The following is a 14,382-nucleotide window of genomic DNA, read 5'->3' on the forward strand; positions in this document are numbered from 1 at the left end:
TCTCCCTTATGACAGTTATCACCTTCAGTCTTGGCTACTTCACTTAAGTCAGCTGTACTTCACCAAGTATTTTCCACTCCTAGATCTAAAAATCTGCATTATCAACGATTAAAGGTTGAGTTTGCTACGGTTCTTTCTGATATAGTACTCTATGTGCTATTGGTTGCAGATAGAAAATCTAGATTTTCACTAAAAATTATCCCTGCCAATAAAATCTGTATTTCTGCATCTTTTAAATATCTAACTGCTTTTATTAAATGAAAAAATGTGTTTTATTTAACGAATGAAATTTTATTGACTTCTATGGCACATTTTTCAAATACTCAAAACATAACGTAATAAATGAATGCAATTTTTTTGACTTTAATACCACATTTTTTAATTGAACAAAAGGATTGTCATTAATGAATTCAATTTTGCTGCCTTTGAAAGCACATTTATTAAAAACACAAAACATGTTGTTGTCTGATGATGTCAGTTGTAGTCTAATAAAATTCATGTAGTTAAAAACAATTAAGTTATAATTATATTCTTTTAAACATGTTTTAATTAATTGAAGTAATTCTATTGACTTCGATAGCACATTTATCAAATACACAATAAAAGTTGTAATAAATGAATCATATTAAATTGTCTTTGATAGAATATAGCGACCTAGCTTCATTTGATATTTGAATGGCAGTAAAATGTTTCATGTACTCGCAGATGTTCATAAAAATTCTGGATGTTACTTTGTAATAAAATAATGAATACTTAACTGAACAGATTTTCCTCTTAGCTCTAAACAAGTTTCAGGCTTGCTTCACGTAACTGGTCTGAAAATGCTTGTATCAAATTTCTGATCGTACATGCTTAGATGAAATTACAAAATCCTTTACAATTTTGTCTTTAAGGAGCATTTGGCGGATTCTAGAAAGCACGTTCTTCCATTTTCGCTTACTGATAAATGATTATTAATTCATCCCTTGTTCGCCTGCGTCGGATAACGTTTAGAGAAATTGTTAGATCGCGGTTTAGAGGAAAAGCAGTGAGGGAAGGGTAGATTTGTGGATTCAATGAGATTAAAAAATAAAGCCAGGTCGAGGAATTTTGTTTTTTATTGTAATCGTGATAAAAGAAACAAAAAAACCTATTTTTTAATTCAGACCATTCATTAATGCTTTGTTTCGTTTGGAATGAAATTGAATTGGTTCCAAAATGTTGATAAATTAGTATGTGTGTTTGATGTTGGTTAAGTGTTTGGAATGTTTCCTCTCAAAAAATAAGGTGGGTAATTTTTTAAATGTGTATTCTAATATAAAAGTACAATAATATTTTAAAACAATCGGTGAATTTCTTTAAGAGATTAAAGATTTTCAATAATTAAACATTCTAATTTTCATTTATATGTATTTGTATATGGTATGTAACGAAGATGAATAAAAACACAAGTGTATTTAAATCCGACGTTGGGACAATTTTTAATAGCAAATATCGATATTTAAGGTTTTGAAAGATAATTTGTTTGTTTATATTGATTTTTAAGCAAAGAATAAATCAAGTATATTTGGCATAAATCCAGTGAATTCAATAGATGCATTTGAGGACTCCAAACTATTTTGTTAAAGTGGTACTATACATCATTGCTTTATTTATGACGTAATACATTGAAGAGATTTTATGGGATAAAAATGATATTTTTAATTTCCTTCAACAAATAGATGACAAAGCTAAATCCCTTTGGATAACATCCCCTTGGTTATTGTCAATGAGAAGTCTTTAAAAACATCTTATTAAAATATTGTCTCGTGTCAAAAGTGCGCCGTCTAAAAAGTTTCAGCAAATTTTGTGTAGAGCGCGAAGAGCCGTAAAAAACATACCAATGTAGATTTCGCCTAACCGCGTTCAAATGTCTTTTCAATCCAACAAGCGCTACGACGTAAAAAGAGGAATGTAATTTTAATGAAATAAAATAAACCTAAAGCACTTGTTTCGGTCTGTTTACTCGATGTCCCTTTCTACCGCGTAATTCACGGTTTTTAGGAGGAGCTCTGTTCGAAAGAGCGGCTTTTGTTCCGTATACCAGCTTCGTTATTATGCTCTCCTGTTCGCTCTCCTTTGCAAACGGTAAAAAGACAAGTAAAAAAATTCTTTGAACTCTTTTGCCATCATTATAGGATACTTTCGCGCCCTTTCTAGAGGTCGGATGACGGTATTTCTTTTTCATCTTAATTTTAGGATGCACTCGGATCGACTGAACAGGTGCTGCATCGCTGTGTAATGCATACACTTTTTCGTTTTGTGGAGAAAATCACTGAACACCTCTTTTCAAAAGAAATCCGTTACGATTTTGATGTTAAGCATTACGAATTTTTCATTGTGAAACAATAATTTAAAAAAAATTCTATGGCAAAGGAATTCATAATGAAAAAAGGTGTTTAATTTTTTTATATTTTTAATCAGAAAGTTACATATGAAATTGTATTTCATACACAAAAATAATATTTCATAGATAGAGGGTATTTAATGTAAAAATAGGAGTTTATAATAATTTCAAAATAATTTGTATTAATCATAAGGGAACAAACGCCACAGGATGCCCACGCCGCGAATATCTTTGCGATTTATACGAGGAGATGGGCTGTTCGACGTATGAAAAGCTGAAGAGGGTTTTGCGAAATATACCAGAGTGACGAAGAGGCTGTCATTTGTTATTGCAGACCAATCCATTTAATTGAGACAAAAGAAAGTGTATCATATAATTTTCGCTTGAAAAAATTATATTTTTACTGAAATCCTTGAAATGAAATAAATACATTTGAAGTTGTAATTTTTGATGTGTTTAAACCTACTGTATATAATAAGGTGAGTTCTGGTCTCGTGCTAAATTCGTGCCCACTTTATAAACGTACATTATTTATACGTTATTTATAAACGGGCTTATTTAAAGTAATATATGCATACACTGTATGTATAGTAATATGATATGAATATATAAAATGATTAATAATAAATATTTTATAATATCTTATAACGTGATTAATTAGTCTGGGTTAAGTCTAAGAAGGTTTATGTTATAATAACATATTGAAACTATAATATTATATTTTGGATGATCAAATAATTAATATCATAACTCTCTAAACTTTCTGTCATTTCCGGTTTCTATCAAGCTTCACAAGCTTTTGAGTAGAATCTTGTTAAAGGCTTTCGGTTAAATTGATTTTGTAATTATTGTATGGAGATAATATATTATCTACTTTATTAATTATTAAATTATATAATAACGTACAAATACTTGTTTATATTGAAAATTAAAAATAAAACACTGGTATAAAACCTATGCTGAGACTCAAAAGTGGTCTAATACGAGTGTTTTACATTGATAATGTATTTAAAAAATCATGTTCCGTAATGTAAGAATCAAATCAATAAATAAAACACTTTGAAAATGTTTTGATTTTATTTTAAATGAATACATAGATGAAAAATATAATATCAAAATATGAAGAATAAGAAAATAATTGTTTTCTTTTATCTTACATTATTTTTTTTACAAGCCATCAATATTGTTACCAAATTACAGAACGCATTAAAGCATTAAAATATTTCTCAGGTAGAGATGTTAAATAATTGATGTATCAATAAAAAGTTATCTTATTTAAATATTGAAAAATTACAAAAACATGACTGCTTAACAAGTATGGAAAAGTAAAGATTTTTCATTTTTAATGAAAGTTTTACTTGGTAAATACCACTTTTTCTCAAAATGTATTATGACACGTGTTTCTTTGCATTTCGCATATCCCAATTGTCTATGTTACTGATTTTATTTATTTAACCCCCCCTGGGAATCGAACCCGGGACCTCCAACATGGGAGCTAAACACGCTTACCATTGCACCACGGAGGCGGATAAATAATTGGTTCCTAATAGTCAATATAATCAAATTAATTAACTGCCAATAGTCGATATAAACTTTTTTCTAGCTAAATATCTACGAGTATAGTACTATATTTAGCAATAGAAGGTTTCGAAATTCCTTAAGCGAAAGATTTGTTGGTATTAACGTTCTCCTTTTAGGTCATGAATGATAGTACCAGCCCCTGTTAGTTTATCAATTATCTAAATAGTGTGTATTTAATTTCTCAGGAGTTTACTCACCCTACATTAGTTTGATTAATACATGACGCGTTCACATCATTACAGTTCGTGTTAAGTGGGTAAATTAATTGTTGGGACATCGCTGGATTCCCGATCGCTCCCTTCTTTAATCGCCACCTTGGAAAGAAATGGACGCTTGACAAAATAACGTATAAATAAATCTCATTAAATTGATAACGACAAGTAGATATTATATTTATACAAAAAGAACGTCTGAATATTTAACGCTATTCGCATTTATAGTCTACTTTTGATAGTATGTTTAACAAATTTACTATTTTCAATACTCCAAGCCCCAAATAAAGAAACCATTTAAAAACAAAACAGCAATTTTTCAATTATTTAATGGTGAAAAATACTTAAATCAAAAGAAAAGTTCATATTCGAGATATCAACATGACTTTAAAAAATAAAGTGCAATACCAAACAATTTCGACGGGACTTTAATTATTTGGGAACTAAGTTTTTCAACGACCTTTCTACGGATATTTAAAAAAATGGAAACATTAACATGATAAAATATAAATTAAAAGAATTGTATACAGGTTAATTTAAGAAATAAGAAAAACAGATAAAACTATTGAAATAAAAATTCATTACATTACCAACAAACACAAACAATAAATAATCCTCTCCAAGCACAAGAGCTAAGTTTCTGTTTTGGAGAGAACTGGGTTATTGATTTTAAGATTGTAAACGTGGTAATGTCTAAAAAATGAAAATTAATCATAAAACAAAACTTTTTTAACCATTTAAAAAAACAAAAGAATGTTTGTATTGCAATTGTTACAATATTATAAAAATACATTTTATTCGTAAAGAAAAAAGTGGTACCATTCGACCATACTCTCTGTCGACATGTTGTAAATATTGCTAGATACTTTCATCATGTATCATAACCAATTGATCATAGCCCTCAAGCAATCATTTTTTGACAACCGCTAATATAATATTTATTTTATTAAAAATATCTTGATTGAGACGCCGCATCCTTCGTTTTTCAACACGAAAGTAGATGAATGTCTGAGCATTTCATAAGCATCACAAGTTTTCAACTGAGGGTTGCTTCGTCAGCCGAAATTATACGTCAAATAAAATAACAACTAATATACCAAATGAACCCAATTACAGTACTTTAAAAAACAGTATTGCTTTTCAATAATGGCAGAATGTTAAACGTCAGACTGATCTCTAAAGATAACTAAACACCAGGTCGTAAGCCTTGAAATACTCAGATATCTATCTTCTTTCGATTTTTTTATTATAGATATTCGTCTTAAGTTGAGACACCTTTAATTTATTTTGATAAATCATCCGTAGTGTGAATAATCTAGAATCTAGTAGATAAATATATGTTAAAATTTATTATTTAAGTTCGATGAGATGTAAACAACTTTTATGAAAATATATATAAAGACACACTATTCTATATTTCAAAGTAATTTTTTTGTACATTTATGCTTTATTGGCCGTAATAATAAAAAAGTGGTTAAAACAATGTTGTTTAATTTTATAAAGTCGATGAGAAGTGACTGATAACTTGTCGTTTTTTACAAACAACATAAAAGGTTTTGTAGATGGAAATACTTATTTTGATATAAATGTAAATAAAATATGTTGATTAAAATTTTCGATAGTAAACCCTGAGTGGAAAAAAAATCCAGCATTTATGAAAAAGCATTTGGACGCAGTCAAAATATTGTTAAGACGAGACATTGTTTCACCATTCATTTCATTGAATAATCTTATAAAGGGCCTCTCTAGACATTCAGTATCGATAGAAAAATTGCCTTTGAGTCCAAATAATATGTCTTTTGTTTTGCAAGAGACGGATAAATATTTTATGGGAACAAGAAAACATCAAAACATTTTCTCCTGGGGCATCGCGCAGAGGAAAATAACTTTGTTTCAAGAAGTCCAGACAAATTCAACCGGATTCGACGCAAACGAACGTCAAATTTTAAAACTTTTTCCGGAAACGAAAAAAGGTCGAAATTATGTCAAATACCAATATCCCTCCGACTCGTCAAGTCGTTTCCCTTTTTGACAAGGTGGTCAAGCTTTGAAACATTCCTTGAGCCGTGTGGACGAGATCTTGTCAAAGCATTTGGCCTGTCTGAAACACCTTTTCTTTTGAAAACTTAAAAGTAAGAAACAAAGTACCGGAGATATACAAGACACGAAATTTATTTTACTGAGCATTTTATAATTTCATTTATTATTTAAACTTACTGAGACACTTGGAAAATGTGAACTGGGTTTTGATGTTTATTTTTTACGATAAAAAACATCCCCTTTTAGAATGGGTACCTATCTTTTTTGGGAGCCTATTTTTTTATAGAAGTACTTTTTGTTTGAAATATATTATTCTTAGCTGCTTTGTTGTTTTGACAAATTATAATTTTATGGATACGTAAATACAAAATCTCTTTTCAAAACATTTTTTATTTATTAAATAATGATCAGTGTTTCTGAAATACTTGCTTCAAATATTTGGTGTAGAGTCTACATTGTAGACCATTGTATAAAAGTCTTTTTTTGTAAATAATTTGTATGGAAGCGTCTTTGCTGTACTTAATGAAATATGCAAACGCTAAAGAAAAGAATAATGACCTCATTGCGTGTCTCAAAACTGAAAAAGGCTTATTGTGAGACCATTACGTAAATATTGAGTATAATGTGAGGCAATATAATGCTCCAGTAAGGAAAGACGATGAAAACAAATAAATTTAAAAGCATAAATCGCATTTACTTGTATTTATCTTTTTTGCTAATGAATATGTAAATTAAATAAAAAAAAATTGACGTAACAAAGTAAAAACTCAATATTTGTAGTGATCTTTATAACTGAAAAAAACTAGTCATTGAAAATCCTTTATAAACCGAGATTTTAAATATGATGACTTTAAAATATTTTTGAAAATGTAAAAATCAATAATTTTTCAATATTACCTTGAACTGCTATCTGAAGCGGAGGGCTGATCACCATTCCTTCATGACGACCAATATAGCACCGCATTTATATGAAGCTGTACCCTACGCACCATTGGAGTGCGGATAAGTGTTTGAAGAAGAAGAATTATAGTTTTAATTTTATTTAAAAAAAAAAATTAAATATAGTTGTCTCAATTTGAGATGAAGCGTGTATTTATTTTACTCGAAAAAATATGGACCCTAGAGCATCCCAGCTCTGGTATTTGGCTGACTAAAGTGATCACGTTAAACCATTTACTTGTGTAAAGTTCACCATTCTGCCCATAATTGATCATCCATATTGCGTTAATTAAGATTTATATGAATTGCTGCTGGATTATTTTTATAAGTTATTTGTAATTTTGAGAGATTTTCAATTTTGGCTGACGGTGGTGTCCTCTGATGAGAATTTGTGAATTATGTTACTTTCTCCAATTGCTAAGTAAGGTAAATACTCCAATGTCTGATTTAAAAAAAAATCAATAAAAAATTGCCTGGTTTCATAGTTTTGGATTCTTTGAGAGAGTACGCCTTATAGTCTCAGACTTACATCGCAAGCTCGATTCAGGAAATAAAATTTTACAAATTTATTAGCCCATGATATACGAGAATAGAGTGGACCGTAAATATTTACCACGCTTTTTGAGTTGTTTGATTTACCACGGTTCTTGGAGAACTTTAGGGCATGAGAGTGGTATGGCTAGGGTCACTCATTACTTTAACCCATATTTGAAGCCGAAACGTTCATAAAAAATAGTGAAAAATCATCTCATTTTTTACTGTTTTTTATCAACGTTTCATTTCATATTAGAATCATCCAACATGCAAGATTTTGAGTGTGTACAAATATTTGTTCACAAATCTGGATCATCTAAAATAAGGAGTTATTTTTAACATTATATTTGAAATCTCAACATATATGAAGAAGAATATAGAAGTCAGAGTATTTGCAAATGAAATAGTCTCTGCTTAATAAAAGCTTTCCTCATCCCACCATAGACTTCTCTATTAAATTCTTCCATATTATTTTTTGACATCTCATCAAAGATGAAGAAGAATATGGAAGTCTGGGCATTTACGGGGCTGACGACCGTCATAGGCTGGTTTAAGTGATCACTTTACACACGTGTAACATTCACCAATTCAACCCATTATTGACAACCACACTGCGCAAATTCTTGGAAGTTCTATATATATGAACCAATTTAGAAACCTTGTTCATGAATCACTAGATCTTCACTAGAGACATCTATTGGTGAGATGTAAAGAAGCTTCTTATTAAGCAGAAACTCTTATATTAGTATGTGAGATCTGAATCCTGGATTATAATCACACACATGAGAAACGCCAGAAAATACCATTTTCATTTTTATTATTAAGCTTATAATTTGACCAGATAATTTATTTACAACATTTTGAGTGTGTCCAAATACTTGTTCACAAAATCTGGATTATCTCCAATTACAGGAGTTATTTGCATATTATTTAATAATATGCAAATAACTCCTGTAATTGGAGATAATCCAGATTTTGTGAACAAGTATTTGGACACACTCAAAATGTTGTAAATTCTTCCATACTGTGTTTCATCTATATGTCTAGAAGTTTCAATAATTTGAGTGGTGCGATCGTCAATCATGGGTATAATCGGTGAATGCTACACGCGTGTAAAGTGGCCACTTAAATCAGCCTATGACGGTCGTAAGCCCTGTAAATGCCTAAACTTCCATATTCTTCTTTATCTATGTTGAGACTTTGTCAAAAATAATGACTCCAAGATTGCTATGTAACGGAATTATTTTTATTCGTGGAATATGGTAAATGTAAGTCTACACAAAATAAAATATTTCAACTAACTTAAATTTTTAACGAAATAACCAATAATTGCATTCATTTAATTTGTTTTACTCAAATACTGAATTCAACCAAATGAAAGCGATATATCGAGATATATCAGATGTTTCAACAGAAACAAAGTATCTATTTGAACGAAATATATTATTTTAGCCTAAGCTAGCTTAGTTTAACATTTTGCCGATTATTGAACGTCCTTATTCCTTTTAGGCATGTTATTTAAAAAAAAACTATTTTTAAATATTTGTATTTCACAAAGAATATTTACAATCAGAATTGGATATGATGTATTCAAATTGTTTTCTTAATCGTATGGAAAGGATATCCGTGTTTGCGTTTCTTGTAACGGATATTTGTTTTTAAGTCACTCTATGGCCGGAAAATGGAAGCTTGTCGTATTTATATTTCGAATAGGAAATAGATTGCTAATGTCTGTTTTTCCTATTGCGAGCAATATGGGCGAACATGAAGGTTTCGTGTAAAAGACAATTTTCGGAAATAGTGCTCGCAGATATGTTGTAAGTGTATGTCTAGATTTTATGAAAGGCAGAGTCGGAATCAGTGCTAAATCGTTAATCGTTTTACGTACATTTTTTACATCAGTCCGATGTAACGTTTAATTAATTTTAATTTTTTAAATTCGAATTGTGAAAATTACATTTTCAGTCTCAAACATGTTTTGAATAATAAGAAAGCTTTAAATATTTTTGTTTAGTACATTTATATTATCCACTGACACTTCGTGATGGAATTGCATTTAAAATTTATTATTAGATTAAAACCAATATTTTTAGCTTTTCCACTTTTTTATTTGACCAGCGACCGGGTTTCGTCGTTACCGACATCATCAGACTGGTGATGTCGGTAACGTCTGATAATATTTTTGTTTAGATAAGTGTTATAATTGTTTTAACGATTTTTTAAATGCTCAGTCTAGAATCGACACCAATGAAGTTTTAATAGGTCATGGCTCAAAGTACCAAACATATTCTCACAGGGTTGAGATAGCGACAACGAAAATTGTAAAGCACTCTCCTTACCATCCATTGTTTTCTTTGTATAATACCACTTTTTTAAAACACTTATTTGTGACAAACGGTTTCGGAAAATTATTCTTAAGGAAAGTTATTCTTAGGGAAATTGTTCTATTATTAAAAACCGTTATATGACAAATTGACTATATTTTTTAACAAAATTTAAAAGTATACAATTTAGAAGCAGTTTTTTTAAAAATATTTATGTTCGTGATATTTAAATACTTATTTATTTAGGCTCATAACATTATTAAACCAAAATTGATTTCGTGAAGAACCCAATTCATGAATAAACAACATTTTGAGCAAGCCCAAATACTTGTTCACAAATTTCCAATTATAGGAGTTATTTTTCAAATTATTTTGAATGTTCCGTAAAGTGATCACTAATACCAGCCTATGACGGTCGTAAGCCCCGTAAATATATTTTGCATATATTTTAAGATGTCAAAAAAATATAATTAAGTAAGAAGTTTACGTACCTTTTTGTGACTAAGAATAGTTCTGTAATATTTTAAATTTCATTTAAAAATGAAATAGTTATTAACGATCACCTTTAAATTTATTAATTACTTTTAAATTTACACTACTAGTTTTAAGAATTATAGATGTACTCATCAGTAGTTGAAAATATAATATATTGAATTAAAATTTGTCAATGAAAACATCTAAAGTTCTCGTAACTAGTCACGCCTACAATAATTAATTCAAAAGTAGTCTGATACTAGTGTTTTATTTTTCATTTCGATCATCACACTATTCCACAAAATTATTGCTTCATAGTTAATATTATTTCGAATAAACCATTAAATAGTAATGAAAATCATTTGAACTAGAAACCGGACGGTGATAAAAAAATATTAATTATTAAGAAAGAAAAGTAATAAAACTGTAAAATAAATAATAACTCACTTTTTTAAACTTTAAAAGACAAACATAAGGAAATTTGTAGTTTTAAACATAACGATTCTTTATAGTTAGTATCTTTATAAATTACATGAAGGGGTTTTTTTCTCAATTTATTTTTTAGATTTACCGATCTGTGCCACCCCTGTGGGCATGGGTAGTCAGGTGGGGTGACTTCGTCCCCTTGGCACGTGAGCCAGACAGGAAATTGTACCGTCTCCATCTTGCCTGGCTGCGTGTGTGAATTATGTTTAGTGTTTATCCCTTCCCTGTTAAACATTGCAGAAATTGTGATTTCCCCGCCTTCATAACTTACCCCACTTTTTTATGAAAAAAGTTTACATTAAAATATCCACTCTATTGCGAACTTATAATGAATTAGAATTTGCGAAAATATAATAAGCTCGTAAATAAACTTAATGTAATGAAATTTCTAGTTATAATTTTCTGATCTGGAATTAAATGGGATGACAGATAATAACATTGTAACAGTGTGTTGAAATTGGTTGGTCATTACCTCATATATGTATTATAAGATGCTTCTTATCACAGGTGTTTCAAAGGCTTTTTTACTTATTGATTTGGCGTTTAATTTGTAGAACTCCATTTTAATTTATATATTAAATGTTAAAATCAGAGACTGGTTTTATGAGTCTACTAAATTGTATTTTATTGTTAAAAAACAAATAAAAATTAATTTTGAGAAAATTGTTTCGCCTTATGGCATTTTTAAACGAACGTGAAAATTAAATTTGCTGATGGTCTTTATAAAACTATACCATGCCATAACAAGACGAAACAATTGTTTAAAAAAAAGGGGTGTTCAGTCTTGTTAACCTTGTTGTTTCATATTCCAAAATGAGGAATGGAAAATACTCATTGGGAATATAATTTATGTGACTTATGTATGTAATATGGTTTAATAAATAAATAACTATTACTCAATAAGTTCCTGGGATACAATAAACAAGTTTGTAGCTTGACTAAAAAAATCCATAAATTGATGTAACGTGAAATGGCTAACACTTCGAGTAGTAGTGTTATGTTAGTGATGTTAATGTTGGTGAAGTTAATGATAATATTGTTCCCTGCAGAGTGACTTATTTAATACGAATATTTCATTTAAAAACTAAATTTACAATATTTTGAGTGTGTCCAAATATTTGTTCATAAAAATTCTAAATTATGTTTTTAGACATTTCTCAGTATGTGAAAATAATCCGGGGTTCGGATATTGCAAACATCGAAATAAAGGGTCTCTGCCAAACAAAAAGCTTTCTCAATCCAACAAAGATGGCTGTTATGAACTCTATATGTACTGTGTCATGGGATTGACTATATATCTAGGAGTTCCAAAAAAAATTGTAGTGTAGTTGTCAATTATGGGTAATATGACGCACGTGTGTAACGTGATCACTTTACACCTATTATATTATTAACAAAGTATTAATGAGTTGAAAACCAATTTAATGTAATAATATTTATCCTCTAATAAAAAGAAAGAATATATTTAACTGTTTCGGATTGGTAATTTTAGTTAGAATTTCAAATAAATTTTACTCGATCCTGTAACCAAATCAAAGATAAAATTGGTCATTATATGGATTAAGCCAAGATATATTACACACACATATGAATATGCATTATACTTAATAAACAAGCAATGCGAAGAAAACGTGCGATAGAATAATCTATGTTGAAAGTGTCGAAACCATAAGTGCCATCAGATTCCATAAATAGTTTTCAAGGTTTAACACCACTGCATTATGTCATCATCCGTTTTCTAAAGAATATAAAACATCACAAGATTAATGGGAGGAATCCATAAATAAACGATTTTCGAAGACTTTGGATCACTCCTTTTCCGGATCGGTGGAAATTTGCATCTTTTCGGAAGACATACAAGATGCCACTTTAAGGAAAAGTGCATTTCCATGTCATCTACAAGCGCATCTATTTAGAATGAAAGAACAAAATATATAAGTTTTGAGTTTATTCGAACTTTTTTTGTGATTTTTACATTATGCAGAATAAATGTCCCGAAAATTAATCAAATTGTTAAAGTAAAATAAACAGATTCTTTAAACTCTTTTTTCGCACCTTAATGGTGCATAGGGCACTGCATCATATAAACGCAATCTTGATCGTTAACGCATGAATGAAAGGTGATCAGCCCTCCGCTTCAGGTACCAGTCCAGGGAAATACTGAATAAATATTAGAGTGAAACAATCACTAACATTTATTAGACCCTCCCTGGGAAGTAAACCTGAGACCTCTAGAACGGTAAATGAGCGTGCTGACCGTTACACTACGGAGGCGGACAAAAACAACAGGATACAAAATAATAATAAAAAACATTTGAGTAAATAAAAAATCAAAATAAGCATCAGTAAACTAAATTTAAAAAAAATGATGAAACAGTTGAACTACGGACACGGTAGAATTTGTTTTTTTTAAAAAAAATTCAAATTCTATGATTGTTGAGTCAATGTTTCCTCAACTAACCTACGACTCGCTGCGCTACCGTAGAAATGACATATTTTAATTGAAAATAACAAATGAAAAGTTATTTTAGATGATCAGTTTAGATGAAAGCGACACATCAAATGAATAAAAGACAGTATCTGCATGTTAGAAACAAATATTTTAAATAGAAGCATGCATATTCTTAAAAAAAAATTCTTAGGTACTTGAATTTTTTTTAAAAGTACAAGACATAAATTCTATACAACATTTTGAGTGTGTCCAAATACTTGTTCACAAAATCTGGATTATCTATAATTACATCTCCATTTACATCTCACCAATAGATGTCTCTAGTGAAGTTCTAGTGATTCAAGAACAAGGTTTCTAAATTGGTTCATACATACAGAACTTCCAAGAATTTGAGTAGTGTGGTTGTCAATAATTGGTAGAATTGGTGAATATTACACGTGTGTAAAGTGATCACTTAAACCAGCCTATGACGGTCGTCAGCCCCGTAAATGCCCAGACTTCCATATTCTTCTTCATCATCAATTCTAATTTTGAAATTTAGATTGGCCTCGCAAAATTGATTTAAATGGCCAATATTGATAAAAGCGGTAAAACAAATAAATAAAAGTCAGTACCAAATATAATAATTAAAAAACAAATGTTATCAATAGAAGCATGCATTCTATTTTTAAATTTAAGGCTAAACTTATTTGCTTAAACTTATATTTTAAAATATTAGTTTAGCGTAGGTACTGGAATGTTTGTGTAATCGGTTAGTTAAGACTTCAGGGATTAGCCATAAACCTTAAATCTAATCTAAACTTGAAAATGAAATTGAACCTGCAGATGCATAGGTATACTGTGAAAGCTTTTGAATTTGGACTTTTGACTTTTGAGTAATCAAAGAGATAATGCGTCAGTAAATGAAATAAAACGCAAATTACATCAATTTGGTTTTAGATACTTCTCGATCCGCCCACTTTAATGGTTAAAAAA

Source organism: Brachycentrus maculatus, unplaced genomic scaffold (assembly GCF_059751285.1).
Source record: "Brachycentrus maculatus isolate JH-2025_06_01 unplaced genomic scaffold, ASM5975128v1 h1tg000090l, whole genome shotgun sequence".
NCBI lineage: Eukaryota > Metazoa > Arthropoda > Insecta > Trichoptera > Brachycentridae > Brachycentrus > Brachycentrus maculatus.